The sequence below is a fragment of the Diadema antillarum genome, unplaced genomic scaffold (assembly GCF_040938485.1).
Source record: "Diadema antillarum isolate AM-2024a unplaced genomic scaffold, OU_Dant_1.0 scf00000026, whole genome shotgun sequence".
Lineage (NCBI taxonomy): Eukaryota > Metazoa > Echinodermata > Echinoidea > Diadematoida > Diadematidae > Diadema > Diadema antillarum.
In genome coordinates, this window is record NW_027270915.1 from 1,324,881 (window position 1) to 1,344,693 (window position 19,813).

The following is a 19,813-nucleotide window of genomic DNA, read 5'->3' on the forward strand; positions in this document are numbered from 1 at the left end:
AAGTACAGTATACAATATGACCTTTGACCCCACTTTGCACACCCAAGATGACATCTGAGCAAAAAGTGGTTATTTTGTGAAATGATTCTTGTAACATGGTCTTTGCGTGTGCAAAATGTGGAAAAAGATAGGACATGTATTCACCAAGATACAGGATGAAACATTTTTTATCTTTGACCCTAATTTACATAACCAAGATGGTGTCCGATAAAGTAGCTGTTATTTTTTTGAAATAATGTATGTGACATGAACTAAACATGTGCAAAATATGGGGGTAATAGGGAATGTCTTTCTTGAGTTATTGCAAAGAAAGTTGCAAAAAGAAAGAAATATGAAAAAAATACATCGAAGCTAAGCTTTAATTTTAGCAAAGTGTTATGACGTGATTTCGATGTCGTATGAGTAAACGAAGGGCACATAACGATAGCGCAAAGTCTCAGCTACAACATATTAAAATCTAGGAGAAACTCACCGAAGGGTCAGTGAGCTAGTGCTCAATAAAGACAATCATGTCAATTTTCACATCTAGAAAAATTCCCTCCCATAGAGATAACACGTCATTACGAAGATACAGAAAGAAGTACATATGACCTTTGACCCCACTTTGCACAGACAAGATGGCATCTGAGCAATAAGTGGTTATTTTGTAAAATTCAATACATCAAAGATAAGCTTATTTCAACCACGTTTTTTGACATGATTTCGTCTTCGTATGAAGAACAAAAGGCACACTAGCAATAGCGCAAAGTCTCAGCTACAACATATTAAAATCTGGGAGGAATTCACAGAAGGGTAAGTGAGCTAGTGCTCGATAAAGACAATCATGTCAATTTTCGCATCTAGAAAAATTCCCTTCCATAGAGATAACACGTCATATAGAGAAAAAGGTACATATGACCTTTGACCCCAATTTACACAGACAAGATGACATCTGAACAAAAAGTGGTTATTTTGTGAACTGATCCTTGTAACATGGTCTTTGCGCGTGCAAAATATTGGAAAGATAGGATATGTATTCGCCAAGATACTGGATGAAACATTTATGACCTTTGACCCTAATTTACATACCCAAGATGGTGTCCGATCAAGTAGTTGTTATTTTATGAAATAATGTACGTGACATGAACTAAACATGTGCTAAGTATGGGGCTGATAGTCATTGTTGTTGTTCATCTATTGCACAGAAAGTAGTAGAAAGAAAGAAAAATAAAGAAAAAATTATATTATTTTATAGAAATTTAAAGGAGAAGCATAAAAAAATCAGAGAAAGATGAAGCTAGGAAAGGAGATTCAGACGAACTAAAGAAAAAGAAGAAAAAAGTGTTTAAAAAATATAAAAAAAAAACTAGAGATTGTAATTTGTCATTACTGACAAATTAAGGTGATCCGATTTTTTTTTTAATCAATGATTCGAATCCTGATGACCATACAGATTTCATCTGTGTTTAGAGACATTGGCCGTGTGATGTTTGGATTCTCATTTAGAAAAGGAAGTCATATCTGCCATCTTTGGTACCAAATTCTGTATACACTAGATAACGAAGATACAGCAACAAATACACATGACCTTTGACCCACCTTTACACTCCCAAGATGGCATCTGAGGAAAAAGTGGTTATTTTGTGAAATGATTCTTGCGACATCGTCTATACGTGTGCAAAATATGGGAAAGATAGGACAGGTATTCACCAAGATACCAGATAAAAAATGTATGACCTTTGACCCTAATTTGCATACCCAAGATGTTGTCAGATCAAATAGTTATTTTATGAAATAATGTACGTGACATGAACTAAACATGTGCCAAAGATGGGGGTGATAGGGCCTGTTTTTTCTTGAGTTATTGCAAAGACAGTTGCAGAAAGAAAGAAATATGAAAATACATCGAAGTTAAGCTTTCATTTCCACCAAGTTTTTTAACATGATTCCGAAATTGTATGAAGAAAGGAAGGCACACATTCGATAGTGCACAGTCTCAGCTACAACATATTAAAATCGAGGAGAAATTCACCGAAGGGTAAGTGAGCTAGTGCTCGATAAAGACAATCATGTCAATTTTCACATTTAAAAAAATTCCCTCCCATAGAGATACCACGTCATAACGAAGATAAAGAAAGAAGTACATATGACCTTTGACACAACTTTGCATAGACAAGATGACATCTGAGCAAGAAGTAGTTAATTTGTGAAATGATCCTTGTAACATGGTCTTTACGTGTGCAAAATATGGGAAAGATAGGATATGTATTCACCAAGATACAGGATGAAACATTTATGACCTTTGACCCTAATTTACATACCCAAGATGGCGTCTGATCAAGTAGTTGTTATTTTATGAAATAATGTTCGTGACATGAACTAAACATGTGCAAAATATGGTGGTGATAGGGTATGTATTTCTTGAGTTATTGCATATAAAGTTGCAAAAAGAAAGAAATATTTCAATACATCGAAGATAAACTTTAATTTCAACCAAGTTTTTTGACGTGATCCCGACATCGTATGAAAAAATGAAGGGCACACCTACGATAGCCCAAAGTCTCCGCTACAACATATCAAAATCTTGTAGAAATTCACCGAAGCATAAGTGAGCTAGTGCTCGATAAAGATAGTAATGTCAATTTTCATTTCCAGAAAAACTGCACTGCCATAGAGATTACACGTAAACTGGTCAAATTTGACAAGGTTACTTTCAATCCATTTTTACGAGGTGATGCCGTCATTAAATCAAAATTGTGTTTTTACATTTATGAAAGAACATTTCATAAGCTTCAACATATTGAAATTTGGGTGAAAAATGGCAAAGGATAAGTGAGATACGCTCGAGTAAACTTGGAATTTGATGACGTCATTTTGAAAATTTACTTTTTTGACTTTATTAAGAAATTTGATATCTTTTAATCATTTTGTCAGCATAGCCAACCCATGAAATAACATGTACAACTCATCAGCTTTCAGAATATGTCAAGAAAATGGGGGGTCACCGTCCATCCTGACGGGTAAAATCCGATTTAAAATTGGCGGTTGTTTGGCATAGTTGCACTGTGTATCCCCATTGACGCACGCGCGGAATTTTGAGTTTGACGGGCCCGTATGACGTCATATTGAGTCGGATCGACTTGAAACTTGGTAGAAATATTCCGTGACATTTTGGACATCCCATCCGTGTAAAAAAACTGAAAATTTCTATTGCATACTAGCTGTGCGTGCGAATATGTGCGCGCGCGTACGCGTCCGTCCAATTTTTTCAATTTTTCAAAAAATGCTCCAAATGATCTGAAACGTGTGCAAAAAAATTTTGAGCTCGATTTGAGCATACAAATATTTCAACGCGCGCGTACGCGCGCGTTCTAAGATAAATATGAATTTTTGAGAAAATGAGTAGAACCCGCTTGACTTGAAATATATGTGACGTAATTTACATTAAAAAATTCCATTCCATTTATGAGATATGCATGAAAATGTGTTTTCATATAATGACGTCATAGTGACGTCACGGTCGACTGATCACTATGATTTTACTTGAGCTGTCGTCTTTACGACATGATACATATATGGTATAAGTTTGACATTGATAGCCAATGCACTTTCTGAGCTAACTCTTGCACAACTTTTGCGGAGAAATAAAGAAATAAAGAAAGAAGAACTAGAGATTGTAATTTGTCATTACTGACAAATTAAGGTGATCCGATTTTTTGTAATCAATGATTCCAGTCCTGATCGCAATAGGCATGACCATACAGGTTTCATCTGTGTTTAGAGACATTGGCCGTGTGATGTTTGGATTCTCATTTAGCAAAGGGAGTCATATCTGCCATCTTTGGTACTAAATTCTGTATACACTAGATAACAAAGATACAGCAACAAATACATATGACCTTTGACCCACCTTTACACTCCCAAGATGGCATCTGACGAAAAAGAGTTTATTTTGTGAAATGATTCTTGCGACATCGTTTATACGTGAGCAAAATATGGGAAAGATAGGACAGGTATTCACCAAGATACAAGATGAAACATTTATGACCTTTGACCCTAATTTACATACCCAAGATGTTGTCCGATCAAGTAGTTACAATTTTATGAAATAATGAACATGACATGAACTAAACATGTGCAAAATATGGGGGTGATAGAGGCTGTTTTTCTTGAGTTATTGCAAACAAAGTTGTAGAAAGAAAGAAATATCTCAATACATCGAAGATAAGCTTTAATTTCAACCAAGTTTTTTAACATGATCCCGACATTGTATGAAAAAACGAAGGCATACATACGATAGCGCAAAGTCTTCGCTACAACATATTAAAATCTGAGACAAATTCAACGAAGGGTAAGTGAGCTAGTGCTCGATAAAGACAACCATGTCAATTTTCACATCTAGAAATGTTCCCTCTCATAGAGATAAAACGTCATCACGAAGATAGAAAAAGAGGTACATATGACCTTTGACCCCACTTTGCACTCCCAAGATGGCATCTGAGCAAAAAGTAGTTATTTTGTGAAATGATTCTTGTAACATGGTCTTTGAGTGTGCAAAATATGGGAAAGATAGGACAGGTATTCACCAAGATACAGGATGAAAAATTTATGACCTTTGACCCTGATTTCCATACCCAAGATGTTGTCCGATCAAGTAGTTGTTATTTTATGAAATAATGTACGTGACATGAACTAAACATGTGCAAAACATGGGGGTGATAGGGGCTGTTTTTCTTAAGTTGTTGCAAAGAAAGTTGCAGAAAGAAAGAAATATCTCAATACATCGAAGATAAGCTTTAATTTCAACCAAGTTTTTTAACGTGATCCCAACATCGTATGAAAAACAAAGAGAATTTTTTCGATAGCGCAAAGTCTCGGCTACAACATATTAAAATCTGGGAGAAATTCACCGAAAGGGTAAGTGAGCTAGTGCTCGATAAAGACAATCATGTCAATTTTCACATTAAAAAAAATTCCCTCCCATAGAGATAACACGTCATAACGAAGATACAGAAAGAAGAACATATGACCTTTGACCCCAATTTGCACAGACAAGATGGCATCTGAGCAAAAAGTAGTTATTTTGTGAAATGATCCTTGTATCATGGTCTTTGCCTGTGCAAAATATGGGAAAGATAGGACATGTATTCACTAAGATACAGGATGAAACACTTACGACCTTTGACCCTAATTTACATACCCAAGATGGTGTCCGATCAAGTAGTTGTTATTTTATTAAATAATGTACGTGACATGAACTAAACATGTGCAAAATATAGAAGTGATAGGGCGTGTTTTTCTTGAGTTATTGCAAAGAAAGTTGCAGAAAGAAAGAAATATCTCAATACATCGAAGATAAGCCTGAATTTCAACCAAAATTTTTGACGTGATCCCGACATCGTATGAAAAAACGAAGGGCACACTTACGGTAGCGTAAAGTCTCAGCTACAACATATCAAAATCTGGGAGAAATTTACCGAAGGGTAAGTGAGCTAGTGCTCGATAAAGATAGTCATGTCAATTTTCATTTCCAGAAAAACTGCACTCCCATAGAGATAACACGTAAACTGGTCAAATTTGACAAGGTTACTTTCAATCCATTTTTACGAGGTGATACCGTTATCCAATCAAAATTTTGTAATTTTATGTTTGAAAGAACATTGAATAAGCTACAACGTACTGAAATCTGGGTGAAAATTGACAAAGGACTAGTGAGATACGCTCGAATGAACTTGAAATTTGATGACGTCATTTTGAAAATTTGCTTTTTTTACTTTATTAAGAAATTTGATATCTTTTAATCATTTTGCCAGCATTGCCACCGCATGAAATGACATGTAAAACTCATCAGCTTTCAGAATATGTAAAGAAAATGGGGGGTCACCGTCCATCCTGACGAGTAAAATCGGATTTAAAATTGGCGATTTTTTGGCATAGTTGAACTGTATATCGCCATTGACGCGCGCGCGGAATTTCAACTTTGACGGGCCCGTATGACGTCATATTGAGTCGGATTGACTTGAAACTTGGTAGAATTATTCCTTGACATCTCAAACATCCGATCCGTGTGAAAAACCGTTAAATTTATATTGCATATGAGCTGTGCGTGCGTATATGCGTGCGCGCGTACGCGTCCGTCCAATTTTTTCAATTTTTCAAAAAATGCTGCAAATGGTCTGAAACGGATGCAAAAATATTTTGAGCTCGATTGGAGCATACAAATATTTCAACGCGCGCGTACGCGCACGTCTTAAGGTAGAGATGATTTTTGAAAATATGGGTACAATCCGCTTGACTTGAAATATATGTGACGTAAATTTCATTGAAAAATTCCATTCCATTAATGAGATATGAATGAGAATGTGTTTTCATATAATGACGTCATAGTGACGTCACGGTCGACTGATCACTATGATTTCATTAGATCTGTCGTCTTTGTGACATGATACATATATGGTATAATTTTGAAATTAATAGGAGTAGCACTTTCTGAGCTAATCGCTGCACAACTTTTGTCCAGAAATAAATAAAGAATCCGTACAGATACAATAGGTGATCCGAAGGATACTCGGATCACCTAACTAGAGATTGTAATTTGTCATCACTGACAAATTAAGGTGATCCGATTTTTTTTTATCAATGATTCGAGTCCTGATCGCAATAGGCATGACCATACAAGTTTCATCTGTGTTTAGAGACATTGGTCGTGTGATGTTTGCATTCTCATTTAGAAAAGGGAGTCATATCTGCCATCTTTGGTACCAAATTCTGTATACACTGAATAACGAAGATACAGCAATGAATACATATGACCTTTGACCCACCTTTGCACTCCCAGATTGCATCTGATGAAATAGTGGTTATTTTGTGAAATGATTCTCGCGACATCGTCTATACGTGTGAAAAATAAGGGAAAGATAGGACAGGTATTCACTCAGATACAAGATGAAACATTTATGACCTTTGACCCTAATTTACATACCCAAGATGTTGTCCGATCTAGTAGTTGTTATTTTATGAAATAATGTACGAGACATGAACTAAACATGTGCAAAATATGGGGGTGATAGGGCGTGTTTTTCTTGAGTTATTGCAAAGAAAGTTGCAGAAAGAAAGAAATATCTCAATACATAGAAGATAAGCTTTAAATTCAACCAATTTTTTATCGTAATCCCGACATCGTATGAAAAAACGAAGGCAACAAAACGATAGCGCAAAGTCTCAGCTACAACATATTAAAATCTGGGAGAAATTCACGGAAGGGTAAGTGAGCTAGTGCTCGATAAAGATAATCATGTCAATTTTCATATTAAAGAAAATTCCCTCCCATAGAGATAACACGTCATCACGAAGATACAAAAAGAAGTACATATAACCTTTGACCTCAATTTGCACAGACAAGATGGCATCTGAGTAAAAAGTAGTTATTTTGTGAAATGATCCTTGTAACATGGTCTTTGCATGTGCAAAATATGGGACAGATAGGACATGTATTTACTAAGATACAGGATGAAACACTTATGACCTTTGACCCTAATTTACATACCCAAGATGGTGTCTGATCAAGTAGTTGTTATTTTATGAAATAATTCACGTGACATGAACTAAACATGTGCAAAATATAGAAGTGATAGAGGCTGTTTTTCTTGAGTTATTGCAAAGAAAGTTGCAGAAAGAAAGAAATATCTCAATACATCGAAGATAAGCCTGAATTTCAACCCAATTTTTTGACGTGATTCTGACATCGTATGAAAAAACAAAGGGCACACTTACGGTAGCGTAAAGTCTCAGCTACAACATATTAAAATCTGGGAGAAATTTACCGAAGCTTAAGTGAGCTAGTGCTCGATAAAGATAGTCATGTCAATTTTCATTTCCAGAAAAACTGCACTCCCATAGAGATAACACGTAAACTGGTCAAATTTGACAAGATTACTTTCAATCCATTTTTACGAGGTGATACCGTTATCCAATCAAATTATTGTAATTTCATGTTTCAAAGAACATTAAATAAGCTACCTCATACTGAAATCTGGGTGAAAATTGACAAAGGACTAGTGAGATACGCTCGAATGAACTTGAAATTTGATGACGTCATTTTGAGAATTTACTTTTTTTACTTTATTAAGAAATTTGATATCTTTTAATCATTTTGTCAGCATTGCCACCCCATGAAATGACATGTACAACTCATCAGCTTTCAAAATATGTACAGAAAATGGGGGGTCACCGTCCATCCTGACGAGTAAAATCGGATTTAAGATTGTCATTTTTTTGGCATAGTTGCACTGTATATCGCCATTGACGCGCGCGCGGAATTTCAACTTTGACGGCCCCGTATGACGTCATATTGAGTCGGATTGACTTGAAACTTGGTAGACATATTCCTTGACATTTCAGGCAGCCGATAAGTGTGAAAAAACGGGAAATTTCTATTGCATATGAGCTGTGCGTGCGTATATGAGCGCGCGCGTACGCGTCCGTCCAAATTTTTCAATTTTTCAAAAAATGCTCCAAATGGTCTGAAACGTGTGCAAAAAAAATTTGAGCTCGATTTGAGCATACAAATATTTCAACGCGCGCGTACGCGCACGTTTTAAGGTATAGATGAATTTTGAGAATATGAGTAGAATGCACCTGACCTGAAATATATGTGACGTAAATTTCATTGAAAAAATCCATTCCATTAATGAGATATGATTGAGAATGTGTTTTCATATAATGACGTCATAGTGACGTCACGGTCGACTGATCACCATGATTTTAGTTCGATTGCCGTCTTTGGGAGACGATACATATATGGTATAAGTTTGACATTGAAAGGCAATGCACTTTCTGAGCTAACCTCTGCACAAATTTTGTCCAGAAACAAAGAAAGAAAGATTCCGTACAGATACAGAAGGTGATCCGAGAGGATACTCGGATCACCTAAAAAAATATTGGCAGGAGTGAGCTTCGAACCAGGGACCTTAGGATTACGAGTCGGATGCGCTATGCAATGACCTATTTCATGCTCCATAGGCCCTGTGTATTAAGCAAAATGACGCTGCATCGAAACTACGTGCCATTTTCAACCAAGTTTTTCGACGTGATGCCGACGTCATATGAAAAAATGAAGGGCACATTAACAATAGCCCAAAGTCTCAGCTATAACATACTAAAATCTGGGGAAAATTCACCGAAGCATAAGTGAGCTAGTGCTCGAAAAAGATAGTAATGTCAATTTTCACTGCCAGAAAAACTGCTCTCCCATAGAGATAACACGTAAACTGGTCAAATTTTACAAGGATACTTTCAATCCATTTTTACGAGGTGATGACGTTATCCAATCAAAATGTTTTTATTACATTAATGAAAGAACATTTCGTAAGCTACAACATACTGAAATCTGGGTGAAAATTGGCGAAATTTAAGTGAGATACGCTCGAGTGAATTTGAAATTTGATGACGTCATTTTGAAAATTTACTTTTTTTACTTTATTAAGAAATTTGATATCTTTTCATCATTTTTTCAGTATCGCCAACCCATGAAATGACATGTACAACTCACCAGCTTTTAAAATATGTAAAGAAAATGGGGGGTCACCGTTCATCCTGACGAGTAAAATCAGATTTAAATTTGGCGGTTTTTTGGCATAGTTGCACTGTATATCGCCATTGACGCGCGCGCGGAATTTCAACTTTGACGGGCCCGTATGACGTCATATTGAGTCGGATTGACTTGAAATTTGATAGAAATATACCTTGGCATTTCAGACATGCGATGCGTGTGAAAAAACGGGAAATTTCTGTTGCATTTGAGCTGTGCGTGCGTATATATGCGCGCGCGTACGCGTCCGTCCGATTTTTTCAATTTTTCAAAAAATGCTCCAAATGGTCTGAAACGTGTGCAAAAAAAATTTGAGCTCGATTTGAGCATACAAATATTTCAACGCGCGCGTACGCGCACGTTTTAAGGCATAGATGAATTTTGAGAATATGAGTAGAATGCGCTTGACTTGAAATATATGTGACGTAAATTTCATTGAAAAACTCCATTCCATTAATGAGATATGATTGAAAATGTGTTTTCATATAATGACGTCATAGTGACGTCACGGTTGACTGATCACTATGATTTTACTTGCGCTGCCGTCTTTGCGATATGATACATATATGGTATAAGTTTGACATTGATAGGCAATGCACTTTCTGAGCTAACCTCTGCACAACTTTTGTCCAGAAATAAAGAAAGAAAGAAAGAACTAGAGATTGTAATTTGTCATCACTGACAAATTAAGGTGATCCGATTTTGTTTTAATCAATGATTCGAGTCTTGATAGTGCAAAGTCTCAGCTACAACATAAAATCTGAGAGAAATTCACCGAAGCATAAGTAAGATAGTGCTCGATAAAGAGAGTCATGTCAATTTTCACATCTAAAAAATTCCCTCCCATAGAGATAATACGTCATAGCGAAGATAGAAAAAGAAGTACATATGACCTTTGACCCCACTTTGCACAGACAAGATGGCATCTGAGCAAAAAGTGATTATTTTATGAAATGATCCCTGTAACATGGTCTTTACGTGTGCAAAATATGGGAAAGATAAGACATGTATTCACCAAGATACAGGATGAAACATCTATGACCTTTGACCCTAATTTACATACCCAAGATGGCGTCTGATCAAGTAGTTGTTATCTTATGAAATAATGTACGTGACATGAACTAAACATGTGCAAAATATGGTGGTGATAGGGTATGTTTTTCTTGAGTTATTGCACATAAAGTTGTAAAAAGAAAGAAATATTACAATACATCGAAGATAAGCTTTAATTTCAACCAAGTTTTTTCACGTGATCCTGACAACGTATGAAAAAACGAAGGGCACACTTACGATAGCCCTAGGTCTCAGCTACAACATATTAAAATCTTAGAGAAATTCACCGAAGCATAAGTGAGCTAGTGCTCGATAAAGATAGTCATGTCAATTTTCATTTCCATAAAAATTGCACTCCCATAGAGATTACACGTAAACTGGTCAAATTTGACAAGGTTACCTTCAATCCATTTTTTCGAGGTGATGTCGTCATCTAATCAAAATTATGTGATAACATTTATGAAAGAACATTTCATAAGCTACAACATATTGAAATTTGGGTGAAAATTGGCTAAGGATAAGTGAGATACGCTCGAGTAAACTTGAAATTTGATGACGTCATTTTGAAAATTTATTCTTTTTACTTTATTAAGAAATTTGATATCTTTTAATCATTTTGTCAGCATAGCCAGCCCATGAAATGACATGTACAACTCATTAGCTTTTAGAATATGTCAAGAAAATGGGGGGTCACCGTCCATCCTGACGAGTAAAATCCGATTTAAAATTGGCGGTTTTTTGGCATAGTTGCACTGTGTATCCCCATTGACGCACGCGCGGAATTTTGAATTTGACGGGCCCGTATGACGTCATATTGAATCGGATCGACTTGAAACTTGGTAGAAATATTCCTTGACATTTTGGACATCCGATCCGTGTGAAAAAATTGAAAATTTCTATTTCATATTAGCTGTGCGTGCGAATATGTGCGCGCGCGTACGCGTCCGTCCAATTTTTTCAATTTTTTAAAAAATGCTCCAAATGGTCTGAAACGTGTGCAAAAAAATTTTGAGCTCGATTTGAGCATACAAATATTTCAACGCGCGCGTACGCGCGCGTTTTGAGATAAAAATGAATTTTGAGAATATGGGTAGAATTCCCTTGACTTGAAATATATGTGACGTAAATTTCATTGAAATATTCCATTCCATTAATGAGATATGCATGAAAATGTGTTTTCATATAATGACGTCATAGTGACGTCACGGTCGACTGATCACTATGATTTTACTTGCGCTGTCGTCTTTGCGACATAATACATATATGGTATAAGTTTGACATTGAGAGGCAATGCACTTTCTGAGCTAACCTCTGCACAACTTTTGAGGAGAAATAAAGAAAGAAACAAAGAAAGAAGAAAGATTCAGTACAGATACAGAAGGTGATCCGAGAGGATACTCGGATCACCTAACTAGAGATTGTAATTTGTCATCACTGACAAATTAAGGTGATCCGATTTTTTTTTATCAATGATTCGAGTCCTGATCGCAATAGGCATGACCATACAAGTTTCATCTGTGTTTAGAGACATTGGTCGTGTGATGTTTGCATTCTCATTTAGAAAAGGGAGTCATATCTGCCATCTTTGGTACCAAATTCTGTATACACTGAATAACGAAGATACAGCAATGAATACATATGACCTTTGACCCACCTTTGCACTCCCAGATTGCATCTGATGAAATAGTGGTTATTTTGTGAAATGATTCTCGCGACATCGTCTATACGTGTGAAAAATAAGGGAAAGATAGGACAGGTATTCACTCAGATACAAGATGAAACATTTATGACCTTTGACCCTAATTTACATACCCAAGATGTTGTCCGATCTAGTAGTTGTTATTTTATGAAATAATGTACGAGACATGAACTAAACATGTGCAAAATATGGGGGTGATAGGGCGTGTTTTTCTTGAGTTATTGCAAAGAAAGTTGCAGAAAGAAAGAAATATCTCAATACATAGAAGATAAGCTTTAAATTCAACCAATTTTTTATCGTAATCCCGACATCGTATGAAAAAACGAAGGCAACAAAACGATAGCGCAAAGTCTCAGCTACAACATATTAAAATCTGGGAGAAATTCACGGAAGGGTAAGTGAGCTAGTGCTCGATAAAGACAATCATGTCAATTTTCATATTAAAGAAAATTCCCTCCCATAGAGATAACACGTCATCACGAAGATACAAAAAGAAGTACATATAACCTTTGACCTCAATTTGCACAGACAAGATGGCATCTGAGTAAAAAGTAGTTATTTTGTGAAATGATCCTTGTAACATGGTCTTTGCATGCGCAAAATATGGGACAGATAGGACATGTATTTACTAAGATACAGGATGAAACACTTATGACCTTTGACCCTAATTTACATACCCAAGATGGTGTCTGATCAAGTAGTTGTTATTTTATGAAATAATTCACGTGACATGAACTAAACATGTGCAAAATATAGAAGTGATAGAGGCTGTTTTTCTTGAGTTATTGCAAAGAAAGTTGCAGAAAGAAAGAAATATCTCAATACATCGAAGATAAGCCTGAATTTCAACCCAATTTTTTGACGTGATTCTGACATCGTATGAAAAAACAAAGGGCACACTTACGGTAGCGTAAAGTCTCAGCTACAACATATTAAAATCTGGGAGAAATTTACCGAAGCTTAAGTGAGCTAGTGCTCGATAAAGATAGTCATGTCAATTTTCATTTCCAGAAAAACTGCACTCCCATAGAGATAACACGTAAACTGGTCAAATTTGACAAGATTACTTTCAATCCATTTTTACGAGGTGATACCGTTATCCAATCAAATTATTGTAATTTCATGTTTCAAAGAACATTAAATAAGCTACCTCATACTGAAATCTGGGTGAAAATTGACAAAGGACTAGTGAGATACGCTCGAATGAACTTGAAATTTGATGACGTCATTTTGAAAATTTACTTTTTTTACTTTATTAAGAAATTTGATATCTTTTAATCATTTTGTCAGCATTGCCACCCCATGAAATGACATGTACAACTCATCAGCTTTCAAAATATGTACAGAAAATGGGGGGTCACCGTCCATCCTGACGAGTAAAATCGGATTTAAGATTGTCATTTTTTTGGCATAGTTGCACTGTATATCGCCATTGACGCGCGCGCGGAATTTCAACTTTGACGGCCCCGTATGACGTCATATTGAGTCGGATTGACTTGAAACTTGGTAGACATATTCCTTGACATTTCAGGCAGCCGATAAGTGTGAAAAAACGGGAAATTTCTATTGCATATGAGCTGTGCGTGCGTATATGAGCGCGCGCGTACGCGTCCGTCCAAATTTTTCAATTTTTCAAAAAATGCTCCAAATGGTCTGAAACGTGTGCAAAAAAAATTTGAGCTCGATTTGAGCATACAAATATTTCAACGCGCGCGTACGCGCACGTTTTAAGGTATAGATGAATTTTGAGAATATGAGTAGAATGCACCTGACCTGAAATATATGTGACGTAAATTTCATTGAAAAAATCCATTCCATTAATGAGATATGATTGAGAATGTGTTTTCATATAATGACGTCATAGTGACGTCACGGTCGACTGATCACCATGATTTTAGTTCGATTGCCGTCTTTGGGAGACGATACATATATGGTATAAGTTTGACATTGAAAGGCAATGCACTTTCTGAGCTAACCTCTGCACAAATTTTGTCCAGAAACAAAGAAAGATTCCGTACAGATACAGAAGGTGATCCGAGAGGATACTCGGATCACCTAACTAGAGATTGTAATTTGTCATTACTGACAAATTAAGGTGATCCGATTTTTTTTTAATCAATGATTCGAATCCTGATGACCATACAGGTTTCATCTGTGTTTAGAGACATTGGCCGTGTGATGTTTGGATTCTCATTTAGAAAAGGAAGTCATATCTGCCATCTTTGGTACCAAATTCTGTATACACTAGATAACGAAGATACAGCAACAAATACACATGACCTTTGACCCACCTTTACACTCCCAAGATGGCATCTGAGGAAAAAGTGGTTATTTTGTGAAATGATTCTTGCTACATCGTCTATACGTGTGCAAAATATGGGAAAGATAGGACAGGTATTCACCAAGATACTAGATAAAAAATGTATGACCTTTGACCCTAATTTGCATACCCAAGATGTTGTCAGATCAAATCGTTATTTTATGAAATAATGTACGTGACATGAACTAAACATGTGCCAAAGATAGGGGTGATAGGGCCTGTTTTTTCTTGAGTTATTGCAAAGACAGTTGCAGAAAGAAAGAAATATGAAAATACATCGAAGATAAGCTTTCATTTCCACCAAGTTTTTTGACGTGATGCCGACGTCATATGAAAAAGTGGAGGGCACATGACGATAGCCCAAAGTCTCAGCTACAACATATCAAAATCTGGGAGAAATTCACCGAAGGTTAAGTGAGCTAGGGCTCGATAAAGACAATCACGTCAATTTTCACATCTAGAAAAATTCTCTCCCATAGAGATAGCACGTCATAGCGAAGATACAGAAAGATGTACATATGACCTTTGCCCCCACTTTGCACAGACAAGATGGCATCTGAGCAAAAAGTGGTTATTTTGTGAAATGATCCTTGTAATATGGTCTTTGCGTGTGCAAAATATGGGAAAGATAGGACAGGTATTCACCAAGATACAGGATGAAATATTTATGACCCTTGACCCTAATTTACATACCCAAGATGGTGTCCGATCAAGTAGTTGTTATTTTATGAAATAATGTACGTGACATGAATTAAACGTGTGCCAAAGATGGGGGTGATAGGGCCTGTTTTTCGTGAGTTATTGCAAAGAAAGTTGCAGAAAGAAAGAAATATGAAAATACATCGAAGATAAGCTTTTATTTCCACCAAGTTTTTTACATGATGCCGACATTGTATGAAAATCTGCAGGGCACATAACGATAACCTAAAGTCTCAGCTACAACATATTAAAATCTGGGAGAAATTCACCGAAGGTTAAGTGAGCTAGGGCTCGATAAAGACAATCACGTCAATTTTCACATCTAGAAAAATTCTCTCCCATAGAGATAACACGTCATAGCGAAGATACAGAAAGATGTACATATGACCTTTGCCCCCACTTTGCACAGACAAGATGGCATCTGAGCAAAAAGTGGTTATTTTGTGAAATGATCCTTGTAACATGGTTTTTGCGTGTGCAAAATATGGGAAAGATAGGACATGTATTCACCAAGATACAGGATGAAACATTTATGACCTTTGACCCTAATTTACATACCAAAGATGGTGTCTGCTGAAGTAGTTGTTATTTTATGAAATAATTAACGTGACATGAACTAAACGTGTGCCAAAGATGGGGGTGATAGGGCCTGTTTTTCTTGAGTTATTGCAAAGAAAGTTGCAGAAAGAAAGAAATATCTCAATACATCGAAAGTAAGCTTGAATTTCAACCAAACGTTTTGACGTGATCCCGACATCGTATGAAGAAATGAAGGGCACACTTACGATAGCGTAAAGTCTCAGCTACAAGATATTAAAATCTGGGAGAAATTCACTGAAGGGTAAGTGAGCTAGTGCTCGAGAAAGATAGTCGTGTCAAATTTCATTTCCAGAAAAACTGCACTCCCATAGAGATAACACGTAAACTGGTCAAATTTGACAAGATTACATTCAATCCATTTTTACGAGGTGATGCTTTCATCCAATTAAATTTTTGTATCTATGTTTGAAAGAACATTAAATAAGCTACAACATACTGAAATTTGGGTGAAAATTGACAAAGTATTAATGAGATACGCTTGAATAAACTTGAAATTTGATGACGTCATTTTGAAAATTTACTTTTTTTACTTTATTAAGAAATTTGATATCTTTTAATCATTTTGCCAGCATTGCCACCCCATTAAATGACATGTACAACTCATCAGCTTTCAAAATATGTAAAGAAAATGGGGGGTCACCGTCCATCCTGACGAGTAAAATCGGATTTAAAAATGGCGGTTTTTGGGCATAGTTGCACTGTATATCACCATTAACGCGCGCGCGGAATTTCAACTTTGACGAGCCCGTATGATGTCATATTGAGACGGATTGACTTGAAACTTGGTAGAAATATTCCTTGAAACTTCAGACATCCGATCCGTGTGAAAAAACGTGATATTTTCGTCGCATATGAGCTTTGCGCGCGTATATGCGCGCGCGCGTACGCGTCCGTCGATTTTTTCTGAAATACTCCAAATGACCTGAAACGTATGCAAAACAATTTTGAGCTCGATTGGAGCACGTTAAAATTTCAACGCGCGCGTACGCGCTCGTTTACCAGGGTCGCAATGAAATTTTATTAAATATATCGATAGAACTTGACTTGAACTATATGATATGTAAATTTCATTGAGAAATTCCATTTCATCAATGAGATACGAATGTGAACGTGATTTCAGATAATGACGTCATAGTGACGTCATGGTTGACTGATCACAATGATACATTAGATCTGTCGTTCTTATGACGTGATACATATATGGTATAAGTTTAAAAGTGATAGGTGAATGACTTTTTGAGTTAATCGCTGCACAACATTTGAGGAGAAAGAAATAAAGAAGAAAGATTCAGTACAGATACAATAGGTGATCCGAGAGGATACTCGGATCACCTAAAGAAAGAAAGAAAGAAAGAATCCGTACAGATACAATAGGTGATCCGAGAGGATACTCGGATCACCTAATTAAGGAATGACCAAATAAACGCACATTATACAATAACTCTTGACCGCCGAACAATTTAATTATGATATACATTAAATTTAGATAGAACCTATAATATAAGTTCAACCAGCATATTATATACATCATATTGCACTAAAAGCCACCATACATACATGGTACAATGTCAATACTCACTTGTGTAGAGTGCAAAGCATTTGATGTTTCAGTACTAAAAAAATAAGAATTCAATTGAATGGCATTGCAAAGGCATTTCATTGAAGAACGTCCTTAGCAGTCTGTAGGCGTACGTAAGGACATCTTTGTACATGGATTCAGGTTGAATGATTTGACATTTGTACAAAACAGATACACGGATTCAAAAGTATAGAAAATATCTATCTTGAATATTGCACATTGACATTGATATTATGTACAAAAATGAATAGAATATAGAGTTTCCGGTTTATACACATGCGGGATAGATAAAAAGGCAATTGTTTATGATATAAATGTCGTTCATCAATTAAATAAAATCAATTTGATTATGCATTGTATTGTTTCTCGAACATCGCTATTCTATAGTTACATGGATACATATGAAATTACCATTACTTCTGCATATACTTAAAAATTCCATTTGGTTCAACCTTTTCTCATCTTTTTTTTTTCTCTCTCTCTCTTTCCATCCTTAGCCTCATTCTTCTTCTTCCACTTTTCCACTTTCAACATCTTATTCCCGAAAACAATGTTCACATTTGCTTTATCGTTTACCATATTTTACCAATTTCATAGCAAAACTATCATTTGTGACAGGGCATCACAACATTACCAATTAGAAATGTCGCTAAGGCGAATGGTGTGCCTCCACCATAATGCATGCTTCTCCCAATGTAGGTCTACAGTACATCTTGACAATGTGTGACGACAGTTTCACACACATGCAATTTGAAAAATATTAGAATGACACGTTTGTCAAAAAAAGTGTTAATTATTCACTCTCCTTGAACTAGGTTTATTTGGATAAATGCCTTTATTGTCTAAGACAGCAGGAAAATTGGGAATTGAGGATTTTTGCTTGACTTCTCACTCCTGTATAAGTTTATACACTGAGTAATTTCCAAGGTATAGAGAAAAAAGTGTAATTTCAGTATTAAGTATTAAAGTGTTGACCCTAAAATTCCCGAGAGAATCACTGTCGGGCAGTACATGCATTAACATACATTACTCTTCATGATACCTTGGTCACTTCAGAGATATGGAGGTAGAACAGAATTTAACATTTTCACTTGGCCTTTGATGCTTTAACCTCTGACCTTTTGACAAAAAACCTTTCCAGGAAATCTCTATTGGGCAATGCATGTAAACACTTAAGTGTCAAGAAATTGACACAGGCATTGGGTAGATATGAGAAGAATAGTGATTTTTTAAGGAGTTGACCTTGACCTTCTAACATTGACCTTAGACCCAAGACCCCCAAATTCCCAAGATAATCATTGCCAGTCGGTACGTGCATAAGACATATACTAAGTTCCATGAAGATAGCTTGACCAATTTCCGAGAAAAAGTGAAATATTAACATATTCTCTTGACCTTTGACGTCATAGCCTGAAACTTTCTCAAGAAAATCTTTAGTATTAAGAAAATACCTTCATGCATTGCACATATATTCAGTTTAGTTTCAGTGTACTGTATTTTCACCAAGCATTGGAAATATACAGAGCATACAATAAAACAAGAAAGTACAAAATGAGATACAAATAGAGAAAAATTCATAAAGGACGTATAACATACAATTAGAAATAAAGTGGCGGTATGACTACATACAAAGACAATGCCATTGGTGGGGGAAGCAGCAAGAACGGAAAAAGCCCTTGTGAGTAGCTGACCCATGTAATGTAACATACATACATGACAGATTTTTTTTTTTAGATGTCATTTAAGTTCACAAAACAAAACAAGCCAAAGCAATGCAATCATTACAAAACAAAGCTACGGAGGTATGGACGATAACAACACAGAAGACAGCCAACAACAAAATACGCCTTGAATTAGCTTTGTGTATAATCTTCCAATAATATTTGTTTATATTTAGATTTGATATTATTTAAAGATTTTGATGCTTCAATTTCTCTAGGGATAGAATACCATGTCTGAGGACCCTGATATAAAACAGAATTTTAAAAAAAATGAGGTGCGCATGTGATATAGATGATAGTTTACAGAAGTTCATGCTTCGCAGTTATGGATAGTGCTGTTCAGCGAAAAATAATCTAAAATGGTGGAAATTGTGAACATTTCACCTTCGGTCTTGAATATGTGCACCCAAAACTTGATAGGCACAACTACGCCCACTCATACAAATGCAAAGTTTCGTTAGGATACCTCAAACGGATTTTTAGTTACGCTGAGCACAAAATTGATTACGGCGAATGGACGGACGTACAACCCGAAAACATGAGGCCTCCGGCGTCATTTCGTGGCGGAGGCATA